Source organism: Ictidomys tridecemlineatus, chromosome 16 (genome assembly GCF_052094955.1).
Source record: "Ictidomys tridecemlineatus isolate mIctTri1 chromosome 16, mIctTri1.hap1, whole genome shotgun sequence".
NCBI classification, from domain to species: Eukaryota; Metazoa; Chordata; class Mammalia; order Rodentia; family Sciuridae; genus Ictidomys; species Ictidomys tridecemlineatus.
This window is the reverse complement of record NC_135492.1, coordinates 53,967,957-53,980,586: the sequence shown is the minus strand read 5'-3', so window position 1 is coordinate 53,980,586 and position 12,630 is coordinate 53,967,957. Positions and strand designations below refer to the sequence as shown.

At 58.8% G+C, this 12,630-nt stretch overlaps 1 protein-coding gene across 1 annotated transcript in view; it reads left to right on the top strand.

Annotated features, from left to right (window-relative positions):
• Frmd4b (FERM domain containing 4B) overlaps window positions 1-12,630 on the top strand; it is a 179,659-nt gene that overhangs the window by 35,984 nt on the left and 131,045 nt on the right. The window contains exon 2 of the mRNA XM_078033627.1: window positions 8,374-8,499. The gene's annotated coding sequence lies outside the window, so the exon portion shown is untranslated. The remainder of the gene's footprint in view (window positions 1-8,373; window positions 8,500-12,630) is intronic.

Below are 12,630 nucleotides of genomic sequence, written 5' to 3'. Positions count from 1 at the left end.
CATTTCCTTTCCTTTAATTTGGCCTCTAAATGTATTTGATCTTTATAGTCTCCACATTGTGTGAATCCTCTCCCAGGTAGAATTCTTTAAATTTTTAATGAAAAAAATGAAGCTGATTTTGCACAGGGGATGGAAGATTACTTTCCTTTCTTTCCTCCTTCCTTCCTTCCTTCCTTCCTTCCTTCCTTCCTTCCTTCCTTCCTTCCTTCCTTCCTTTCTTTCTTTAATATGGGATCCTAAGATCACTTGCATTTCTGCCCCTCACACTGCCCTTTGGAGACGTTGGGAAAGTGACCAGGAGCCAGAGCGTCACTGGCCAGGAAGGAAGCACCAACCGCCGTCACGGCCGGTCGGTCCCTTGGTACCTGGGAAGACACTCAGTCAAAGACGGAGAACGAGGCCGGCCACTTGCAGCTCTCGTACGCCGCTGCAGGAAACGTAAAGGGGAAAACCGCTTTAGAACACGGTTTCCCCCGTTTCACAGAATCCAAACACGCCTCCTAATGCATTTCCATGCCGCTCAAAGGTACGAACCGAAGAGCATGGAAATGTGGGTGCACACGGACGTCGGCTCCGGAAGCTCTCGGCAGCTACCTTCACGCAGCAAGCAGGAACTCTCCAATGCCCATCGCCAGGCGGATAGATGAGGAAACTGTGTCCGAGCCACCGCGCAGAGCTCCGTGACACACAACAGTCAGAAACAAGGAGCACGGTCCAACGGGGCAGCTGTGGGTTGGAACAGGCGATCCCATATTCCAGAAGGATGCAGAGGGGCCTGAGTTCCAGCCTGTGGAGGTGACGACATGGTGGGAGGCGGGTGCTCAGTACCCTGAGGTCACAACGCACTGTGCACACGCATCACGCTGTACCCCAAAGGTAGAGTTTATAAAAAACAGCATCGTTCCGAGCAAGAGAAGCCAGACACACAAAAACCTCAGACTCCGTCCACGTGAAATGGGAACCGCGATGGGATGGTGGGCAGATGGCTGGCTGCCTGGGGCGGGGCTGGAGCCAGCCTTGGAATCCAGAGGGATGCCAAGGACCTCGCCGGGTGGCCGTGTTCTGTGTCTAGGTTACAGCGATGGGCACGGGAGGTGCGTGCTGCGGGGCTCTCCTGAGGTGCACTCCTAGCAGGGGACCCTTCACCACATGCGTGTGGCATGGTCCCCTGGAGTCGCTGTTCAGGGGGCCCTGGGCGTCTCTGGAAGCTGACCCTCTCAGACCTTCACTCTCCTCAAGGCTCTGCTGTTGCCCACCGGCAGACCCCAGCTCGGGGGCAAACCGCAGCTGTGACCACGCGGGGCCAACCTCGGGGAGTCCCCTACGAGGAGCCGGTGAAAGGGTCTGTAAACCAGAAGGTGGCGTGGAGGTGGGCCGTCACCCCGCTCCACTTCACGCTGCAGGTCGGGGCAAGGGCCTTGGTGTGGGACCCCCTGAGACCCCCTCTGCCTGCTCACCCCACGTGGGCCCAGCGCCCGGCAGAATACCCTTAAGAGCCCCTGCCCAGCCGTGTCCACAGGATCGACCCCCAGCCCCTGCCCCTCCCGCCCGCCGGGACAGCCCACGTGACCTTCCTGCAGGTCAGGCATCTCTGCCTGTCGACCGGGTTTCAATGTCCCCTGTCTCCAAGGAACTTGTGGGTTCTGAGGAATGGGTTCCGTGTCAGAGTCGAGCCCCGCCGTGGGGTGGTGACGGGCAGCTCTTCAGAGCGCAAGACGTGTCTCTTCTGCACCCGAGGACCTGCCTCCAGGCAGGGTGAGTGTCCACTCTGAACGGGGAAGGATCCGTGGCTTAGCCTTCAAGGGGACAAGCCCTGGAGTGACGAGGAGTCCCTGGGGCCGGGCCGCGTGCGCTGCCCAGGCTGTGGGGATTCTGTGCCGCCGGACGAAGCGCCCTGTCCCTCCTCCTGAAGCTGGCGTCCGGCTGGGGGAGAGGTCAGCACGGGGTGGAGGGCCACACCGACGCAGGCTGAAGACTGTGGGTGTCCTGTTCAGGGACGGTCACGTCAGCTGACCTGGGAGAGTGAGATGGAGTCATCGGGGCGCAGACGTGGGGACACCGTGGTCGGGCAGCCGGGTCAGCCAGCCCAAAGGCCGTGGTGAGAAGGCGCTTCACCGAGGGAGGGATGGTAGGAGAGGGGCCCAGCGTGGGGCGTCGGGGGCAGAGGGGAGACCCGCTCGAGACGCAGGGGTAGTTGGAACCAGGCTGCAGGGCTGGGCTTCAGCTCACGTCCCTGTGAGACAGAAGACATCGCTGTTGTAAGTAGGAGAGAGACCGGACCTGGCCGGTGGGTGTGGCAGAGCCGCGCCCGCGCAGGACTCTGTGGGTGTGGCCCTCCCAGGCGGCCGGCTGGCCTGGGCGTCCCAGGAGCTCCCTCCCGCGCTGGGCAGCTTCTTGGAAGGGTGCCTGCTTGTGTTGATTATGGCTTAGGAATTACTTTGTCGATGATTTTGGAGCCCAGGAGTCTAAAAAAGAAATCACAGGGTATTATTAAATATTTAAGAATCGCTTCATTTCTCTGTGCCGTATGAGATCTTCACTGAAACTGGATCCTTGGGCCACTGGCCATTTCGTTTGAAGTCGCAGACCCAGTGTTGCCCGATAGGATAAATCTTCCCGTGGCAGGAAGCCGGCCGCTGGGTGGGCGTGAGCCGGGGTCTCGGGCACGTGGGCGTGAGCCGGGGTCTCCTACTTCCCTTGGCTGGTGGAGACAGGTGAGCTCGGTCCCGGGACAGCAGCGGTCAGCTCAGCTGGGAAATCCCGCTGGTGTCACCTGGACCCAACACTCCCAAGAGTGGGTGAGGGGTCCCTGAAATGGGGGGCTTATTGAGCCACCTTTGAGGCCAGCCAGAGGCAGGACAGCCTCCCACAGTGGGGCTAGGTACCTGCGGGCAGAGTCTGCTGGACCTGGGGGAGCAGCTCGCAGTGAACATGTGGCCCCGCTATTGCTGCAGACAAGAGGCCTGGGGTCCTGTGAAGCAGGGCGGCGGCTCCGGAGGGGCCTGGGGGTGGGAGTGTGCGCAGCAGACGTTGTATCCCACTTCAAAGGCTCGCAGGAGAGCCGCATCCAGTGGTCACCATGAAGAAGGCCAGGGAGGCAAGATGAGCATGAAGATAAAGGCCCAGAGTGGACAGGGCCAGGCCCGGAGCCTCACCTCCCTGCAGGCAGGAGGCCGAGTGTGGGGGTGGGACTCCACGCAGAGAGGGACCAGTGTCCCCCCTCAGGGCAGGGGTTTTCAAACTCACTGCAGCACTGGACACCGGGCAGGAACTCAGAACGACTTTGAAAAGATGTACAAGGTCATGGAACCCCGCAAGGAGAAACAAAGCCCTGGCGAGGTCCACCCGGACAGGACAGAGGTGGGTATCGTAAGGTGCGGAGCCTTCCGGACTGCTTGGAGACTCCTTGCCGTTCTAAGCAAAATCCCAGCAGTGTTCTAAAATGTGGGTGGAAAGGTGAGACGTTCAAGGATTTGGTAAGAGTTTTGCAAAAGAAAAAGAAAACGAGGTCTTCGCTTATCAAAATTCATTACGAAGCCATACTAATGAAGACTCGATGTCACCGAAGGGGGGGAATTAAAAAATAGATCCGTGAGTCAGGAGAGAGGGTCCAATGATAGAACCGGGAGCCCAGGAAGGGGACAGGGAGCCCAGTGGCCAATGATGGGACAGGGAGGCCGGCGATGGACTAAACAAACGTGGACCTTTTATATGATGTCGGACGCACTCGGCGTCAAAGTGGAAAATACAGAGTTACCAGGCGTCAGTGATGCTATCAAAAATGATTCTCTACAAGAAAAATCATCAGATTCTTCGTTCGCCCTTGAGACCAAAATAAATTGTGGGATGGATCGGAAACGCAAGTGTAAGAAATGAGGGATGCAGATCCTCAGTTGGAGGGGGAAAACAAGAAAGAAGAAGACGGCGTTCTGTTTGGATGAAGTAGGTTTTGTAAACAGGAGGCACACACATCCTCAGACTGGAACGGATCTCGCGGGGACGGAAGCTGTGGCTTGTGCACAACCTGTCACCATCAGACTCAAAGCAGACGACGAGCTGGCAGGAGCCATTTGCAACCTCAAACTGTCACCCGAAGCTCAAGCATGACTCCCAACATGGGAAAAGAAGATCCAGTCTCTGCGGCAGGAAAAGGGACCCTTATTAACAGGTCCCTCTCCGAGGGGGAGGCGCAGTCAGACCAGGAAAGGGACTTCCACCCCTGACGGGTGCCAGTTCAGGACCCCAGGGCGGCTGCGCTGGACCCCTTCCCAGTCCTTCCCACGTTCGAAAGGCAGACGGGGACCTGGTGGTGGCAGGTGGCCCGTTGGGGAGAGTCCCCTGCTCTGATTGACTTGCCAGTGCCCAGATTCTGCAGCCCAAGGTTCTCCTTAGATCAGCACCTGCTCCTGGAGCTTGGGGCAGTTCCCCGGGACAGGTCTGGTCCCTCAGGACTCTCCTGCCCCGTCCCTGCTGGTCCTCCCTCATTTCCAAATCCCTGGCCAGCGGCACGGGCCCAGGTGAGGGGGGAGGGGCGTGCCAGGAGAAGTCCCAGCCCGTGGGCACACGGTGCCGCCACGTACTCAGGTCACCTGCACAGGAGCTCGCCAAGGGTGTGCACTGTCCTAGCCTCCATTAGGACCAGACCCTGGACATCATGGAGAGCTGGACGGTGAGGTGGTTGGGGGACAGGGCACCACAAACAACTCCCGACCTAGATCTGAAGGGAACAGAGTGAAAATGTCCCCAGGGTGGTGCTGGAAGAAGCAGACGGCATGACGCGCTTCACAAGAGCTTTGTGAACCACAAACCATGAAGCCGTTGTCCACACACACTCACACACTCACACTCACACTAACACACACACTCACATGCACACACGCACACGCATACACACTCACACGCACACTCACACACGCACTCACACGCACACTCACACTCGCGCACACACACGCACACGCACTCACACACACTCATGCACTCACATGCACACTCACACTCGCGCACACACACTCACACACACACGCGCACTCACACACTCACGCACTCACATGCACACTCACACTCGCGCACTCACACACTCACACACACGTACTCACACACACACTCACGCACTCACATGCACACTCACACTCGCGCACACACACACTCACACACACGCACACACACATACGCATACACTCACACACACACTCACACGTGCACTCACACATACACACACACACACGCACACACACACTCACACACATGAACACGCACTCACACACTCATGCACACACACTCGCACACATGAACACGCACTCACACACACTCATGCACACACACACGCACACGCGCGCGCGCACACGCACGCACACTCACAGACACACACACACTCACACACTCACACGCTGTGTCTACCGGATTCCTAATAGTGGTGGCCTCTGCAAACCAAGGGCAGGCTGGGCTGGAGGAAGTCACAGGGGTTTTGGTTCTGTGCGGATAGGGGTGGGGACAGTCTGCAGAGGAGCCGCGTGGTTTGAGTGACAGCTGTTTGTAGGGGTGTTGCTGGGCCTTCACTCCCCGCAGGCTGCCGAGTGGACAGCGGGTGGACAGGGCGCGGGCAGGGCAAGTGGTCTGCAGCAGAGGGGCTCCGGGCAAGGCCCCGCGTTGGACTCCAGCGGGTGCCACCACTAGTGTGCCCCCCCGTCTGCCACCCAGAGCTCACCTGGATTGACACCTCCCCAGACGGCTTCCGCTGCCTCCCCAGTGTCACCTCAGGAAGCCGGGAGTTTGTCGGCTGCCGGTTTTCAGCAGAATGGCACATTCCACCCACGCAAGGCTCTCGGTCCTCCGCCCCCTCCATGAGGTTCCCCCTGGGCCTTTTATTCTGAACACTGTTTTTATTGTGGTAGGATCCATGCAGTGTTCCCACTTTAACATTCTAAAGGGCATCGATATCATCCAACCATAACCACTGTCCGTCTCCAGAACTGTTTCACTGTCCCCAAATGGAACTCCACACCCCTTAAGTGTTACTTCCCATTCCCCAGCCCTGCACCCCCTGAAAGCCTCCCTCCGGCCTCAGGGCTGAATCTGCTGCTCCAGGTAACTCGCGGAGGTGGAGTCAGGACGTCTATCCTGCTGCACGTGCATCCTTCACTTACAGTACCTTCAAGATCCATCGCTGTCTTACCATGCATCAGAATGCCCCTCTCTTTAGGGGTGCATAGTGCTCCACTGAATGGACATGCCACAGTTTGCTGTCAGTGGACTCGAGTCGTGTCCACATTTTGGCTATTGTAGTCACCAACACTGATGTTGGTGTAGAAGACCTTCCTTCCAGATGCTCAGGGCATGTGCCAGAGGTGCAGGTGCTAGACCGTGTGGCAATCTTTTGCAGTACTGCAAGCTGATTTTATGGCAACTGCAAATAAAACTGCAAAGCATGGCAGTTCCCACATTCTGCTCAGGGCCTGCTGTGTGGTTTTGTTAGCAGCCCGCCCAGAGGGTGGTCAGTGCTGTCACGTGCAGTGGATCCCACATTTCTTTCATAATCCGAGTTAGAAGCACTGTGGATGTCTTGTCCAGTTGATGGATCCATAACCCCCACGGCCTGATTTCAGCATTTCCCAAATCAGGAGGTGACCATGCCACGGTTCGCTGAGTGTTTTATGGTGACAGCTCTGATTTTTGAAGGTGTGCGTCATCTTATACAACTGGTCTGTACACAAACCCAACTCTTCCATGTGGTGCTTAAAGGAAAAAAATTTATTTTTTTTTGGTACCAGGGACTCACCCCAGCGGCGTTTAACCACTGAGCCGCATCCCCAGCCCTTTTTTGTGTCTTATTTAGAGACAGGGTCTCACTGAGTCACTTAGGGCCTCACTAAGTTGTTGAGGCTGGCCTCGGAGTTGAGATCCTCTAGCCTCGGCCTCTGGGACTGCGGGTGTGCACCACCTCTCCCTGCGTTTGCTTGGTTTATGTTGCTTCTCGCTGCAGGCAGGAGGCTGGTGTGTGGGGGGGGCCGGGGAACCCGACAAGAACTCGCTGTGGGCACCCTCAGACCAGGCGTCTCTCGTCCCTGGCTCTAGTTCCTCATCTTGAGACGGGATCACAACGGGGTTATTCTTGGAGTTCCCAGAAGCCCCCGTGGAGTGGAAGGGGTGCGATCGGCTCCGTGCGGCCTGCGGTCGGCTCGCGTAAACGGCCGCTGTGGTGGGCCATCGGGAAGTGCCTCTTGACTTCTGCCCTTGGGACCCGAGTTGGCCTGAGCCGAGGAGTCGGCTCACAGAGGGAGGGTGGACGCTGTCCCTCACAGGTGATGCTGGTGCTGCCCCGGGCTTCACCCCTCCGGCAGCTCCGGTGGACGGGGGCTCAAGTCCAGGCCGGCTCCAGGCCCCTGCAGACCTGCAGCGGCCTCCTCTCTCTCTCTGGCCTCCGTATCTCGGTCTGTACCAGGGCGTGGGCCTCAGCAGGTCGCCAGCGAAGGCTTTCCGAGCCCAGGGTTTTAGGCAGAAATCCCGAGGACCGAGCGCAGGAATGGAGAGCTCTCCTCACGGACACCGGCTCTCCCCACGGAGACCCAGGTCTGATGTTTCCTTAGGACATAAAACGAGCGTCTTTCCGCCGGGGAAACGAGGTGCATGAACTCCTTTGCTGTGTTTCCTAGAGCCATCTCTGTTTTCCTCAGAGGCTCTGCAGAGACGGAGTGAGGGTCGTGAGCCATGGGCTGGTGTGGCCATCAGCCTGGGCAACGCAGGTCCCCTGGACGGACACCCGGGGGGTGTGCTCTGGGAGGTCTGCAGGTGGCAGCACCCTGGGGTCCTGCAGCAGTCACCCGGTAGGACAGGGGCCAACACACGGGTGGCCGCTGCTCTCCTTGTCCTCCTGTGACCTTGTGCATGACGCGGTTTGTCCCTGCAGCGGACTGACTGCCATTCAGCCTCTGGGGAAGCTGTTTTCTTCTTCGTGGGGACGGTGACAAGTCCCTGTGAGTGAGGACGTCTGTTGGCCACATGCCCCAACTCCTCCCGTCTCCGGGGTCAGGTCCTTTCCCGTCACGAATGGCATCTGTTGAAGAGCAGACTCCGGATGCCACCTGGCCCCTGTGGTCCTGAGGGGACGTCTCCGTGGGTTCCCTCTCCGCCGGGGGGTCCCCTGGCGTGGACAAGTGCCACCTGCCCCAGCTCGGGGAGCCAGGCGGCCGGCCCTGGGTGTGGGGGTCGCTGGGTGGCATCTGGATGTGGACGGGGCTGTACCCCAGGTCTCCCCGAGGAGGAGGGTCCTGGAACTGGGATGAGGCCGAGGCCAGCCGGGGGGACCCGGAAATGAACCCATGGGCGCCGACTCGGGTTCCCGCCGCCCGGGATGAAGGGGCTGCTCCTCTCTCGCAGGCTCTGACCAGGAAGCCAGAGGAAGGATGTGCACCAGGAAAAGATGACGTCGGAGCACGGCCCACGGCACCTGGAGACCGCGGCACACACCAGGAGGGCCGGCGGGGGGACGCGCGCTCGCTAAAGGTAAGGCAAGGCGGGACGGCCCGGGGACGGAGGGGGCTGTGCAGGCATGCCCAGGAGCATGCACACCTGCCACAGGGGAGTGGAACAGGAGGTGGCCACGTGGCCGTGCAGTGGGAACGTCTGTGTCCCCAGCAGAGAGGACGGAAATCCTCAAATGGGTTAGAAATGAAGCCGACGTGGACCAGCCCAAGGTAGACTCCCATCGTAGACAGCGCCTCCCTCCAGAGAGAAAGACAAACCCACAAGAACCGCGTCCCAGCCGCGCTGCGCCTCAGAGTCTCTGCGCACGGTCGTGGAACTGTTTTCTTTATTCATGGTCTGACGCTCCTCCAGCCCAAGCCCAGTGCGTGGTGAGCGGAGCCCTGGGCTGTCTGTCCTCCCAGGTGCCACGCCTCTCGCCCCCGGCTTACGGCAGGGAGGGTGCACTTTGTGACCTTAAAGCCAGGACTTGCTTTTTACCTGCTTCTGGTGGCTTCTTGGAGGCACTGAGAGGCGAGCGGGGTACTCGAGTGGTCGTGCGTGGTTATGACAATCCTCTGGCAACCCAACTGCCAGGCCCGGGTGGCTCTGCCCTGCAAGGTCCAGACCTCTCCTCCCCAGCTGATCTCCGAAGGTCCTACTGGGAAGGTGGTTTGAAGGGTGTTGCACAGTCTGCGACGGTGTGAACTGTGCTGTGCAACGGTGAGGGCCAGTGCTGATGTGGTCACATTCCTGCTGTCCCTTTGCCATCCCGGGAGCTGAGGGCACCCGGGGGTGGTAGGGAGCCTTTGGTGAGAGCCTTCCTACAGACCATTTTGATTGTGATAACTTCAGGGTGTGTCCATCCGGAAGCACTCACCAGGAGCTAATCATCATGTTCATCACATGATCCCGTTTGTCAAGAAGCCTCTAGAGGATCCCACCCTTTGGTCCCAGGGGGAGGAGGAGGAGGCTGTAGGGGCCCAGAGCCGCCAGGCCAACCGTACTCTTCTGACCCACGTCCTCCCTCTGTTCCCTGAAACCACAGTTTAAAAAATGGTAAGAGGAAAATTCCTTAAGTTTTTCCCAAAGAAAATATGTTACTAGATTTTTTTTGTTTGTTGGGGGAACTTGACCACGGAGCCACATCCCAGCCCTGTTTCTTATTTCTTTCTTTCTTTTTCTTTTTAAAATTTATGTAGAGACAGGGTCTCGCTGAGTGGCTTAGCACCTTGCTTTCTGCTGAGGCTGCCTTTGAACTTATGATCCTCCTGCCTCGGCCTCCTCAGATGCTGGGATGACAGGCGTGCGCCACGGCGCCTGGCTAACGTTACTGGTTTAAAAACTGCCCCGATACGTGTTAGTGATAGCCAAAATTGCCTAGTGATATCATGACCCCAAAACAAACGTGCAATATTTTTAAGAGGGGGAAAAAACCCCTATGATTTCCCTCTAAAGTGATGCTGTTAACTTGAGAAGTGCAAATATAGAAGCACAGATCACTAACTGCCACTCTTCCTGTGAAACACTGTACGTGAAGGGACTCATGTCACCCTTAAGTGATGGAGATGATGTTATTTCCATGTCGGAGGAGGAGGCTGAGAACAGAGGGGTTATGTAACGTGCCCAAAGTCACCCAGCTCTACTGAGAGGCAGGGCTGCACATCGACTTGCGGGACAGCTCCTGAGCCACTGTTGGACCACCTCCCAGGTCTGAAGCACTTACAAGTCGGGAGAGCTGCCTGTCGATGAGGCGGCATCTCTGATTTCCATTGCCTAGTCAGGACCCCAAACCTCGAGCCGTTGATAAAGCCGTCAGCCTCTCTTCAGGAGGACCATGTGACTGGGGGTGTCTAAGTGACGTCTTTGCAGCTGGGGAAATGTTCTTCCGCCACACACCAGCTTTATACTGGTGGGGAACGGGGTGAGGGGAGGCTTCGTGTGGAGGTGCGGGTCTTGGAGGTCGTAGGAGAAGGCTCTGGAAGGAAACCTCCACCCTGGGGGGAAATACCTCTCATGATCCATCCCAACGTGTGAGGTTCCCGTCTCACGGGATGTGAGGCTGATTATTTTGAAAAAGAGTTTGTCTGTGTTCAAGTTTAGGGAATGTGGCATTAAAGGGAGGGAAGGTTTCTCACTGCGGGAATCCCTGGAGTTCAGCGCTGTGGCGGCAGGGCAGGGTCATGGCGGGCCTGCTGACTACGTGAGGCATATAGGTTGCACTACGCTGCACATAGGTGGCGTGTTATGTGACACGGGAGTTCCATCCTGGGACATGAGCCTTCCTGCCATCCCAGCCCAGGAGCGTCCAGGGGTGATCTTAGCCGACCCCCCTCCCCGGGGCAGGTCCGGGCCCCTGTTCTCTGGGCTCAGTCACTTCCCTGACTGACTCCCAGGTCCCTCGGGGCCTCTGCTCAGGAGGCTCCTCTGGGCTGTGCGTGGTCCAGCCCTGACCGCAGCAGGTCAGCGCCGGCTCCTGCTGCCCCCGCCGGCCATGCCAGGACAGAGGAGACCCCGCGGCCCGGAGCCCTGTCTTTATGGGGCCCAGGCCCGGTCCTCTCCGGGCCTCACCAAAGGCCTGGCTGTCACAGGGGACTCTCGTGCCAGCCTGGGAAGAGGCTCCTGCCACCCGGGAGCCCCCTCTGGTCACTGCCGCAGGCGAAGCTGACCTCTCTCTAACTCTCTGACCCTCCTCCTCGCACCCGAGACCCACAGTGCCACCCGCCTCCTGCCAGCCACCTGGGCCACGGTGCCCCGCCCAGGTGCCACACCTGAGTGACAAGAGGGGCCACACCTGAGTGACAAGAGGGGCCACACCTGAGTGGAACAGGGGCGCTGCTCCACCCGGGGAGGTGCCACGGGCTGTGCCTAGGGACCCTCTGATTGATGTCCCGTCCCAGGGCCTGTGCCACTCTGCCTGGCAGGTCCCTGTGAGCCTGTGGCGGGAGGCGCCCTGCCAACAGCGTGTGCTCCTGGAGACCTGCGCTGCAGCCACGGCGGGGGGCAGAGGCCTGGCTGTCACCACGGGAGCCCTGGTCCTTGTGAATACGGGGGACGTGGTGGAGCCAGTCACCTCTGGGTGAGATGGGGTCTGGCTCCCGCTGCCCCCCCACCTGCCCTGGGGGCCCGGGGGAGCTAGCCCCAGCCCCTGGGGCCTCCCGAAGTGAGGGTGACAGCAGGACCCCCGCGGTGGCTCACGGGTGCACAGCTGTGGGCGGGCAGGGGCTCTGTGCAGCCTCCTGGGCTCCTGAACGGTCCATCGGGGTCCGGTGGTGGCCCCCGTCCTCATTTAACCTTTAAACGGCTCGTCCCTGGTGAACTTCCCCCGGCGGCCAGTAGGGTGCGCTGTGAGCACAGAACACGCCCCAGGCCCAGGCTGTGCACCTGGGGGAGCTCTAGCCCGCGCCCTCTGGAACTCCACTCCTTCCCCGTTCCCAGGGCGGCCAACTGACCGACAGCGATGGACGGACATCATCTACTAACTGTCCCCTCCACCTATAGGCTGTGAAATGGAAAAGAGGAGCTTGGGGAGGTCACAGGGTCAGGAGGAGGCGACCCAGGTCTTGGGTATGGCAATGCTGTCCATGAGGGGCCAGGTGCCCACTGGGAGAGGCTGGCCCCCGCCTGTCCTTCCGTCTGCTGCCCCACTGCTGCACCGTGTGGGAGAGAGAAGGGGACCTCAGTATGCAGGGGTTGGGGTGGGCGGAAGTCTAGGGCCCTTAGTCCAGGTCCTGGTGACCACAGAGTGAACCCACTACCCACAGCCTGGTGCTGCTTCGTGATTCGTGTTCTGGAATCTTGCATCCGTTCTTTTAGCCTTGCCCCTGGAGGTGATCTTCAGCAGTTACTCCCTCCCTGCCAGCAAATTTTGAATCCATCTCTTTATCTGTAAAGAAGTCGCTTTTAACGGGGCATGAGCACCCGCCTGTAATCCCAGGGAGGCTGAAGCAGGAGGATCCAAGTTCGAGGCCAGCCTCAGCAACTTAGTGAGAGACCCTGTCTCCGAATAAGATAAAAAGGACTGAGGATGTGGCTCAGGGGTTCAGCCAGCACCTCTGGGTTCAATCTCCAGTACCAAGAAAAAAAATTAAAAAATAAAAAGTACTCGCTTTTATTTCAACTATGAATCTCCGTGTTGGAATTTAAAGGGGTCAGCACATTCTTAGATCCATT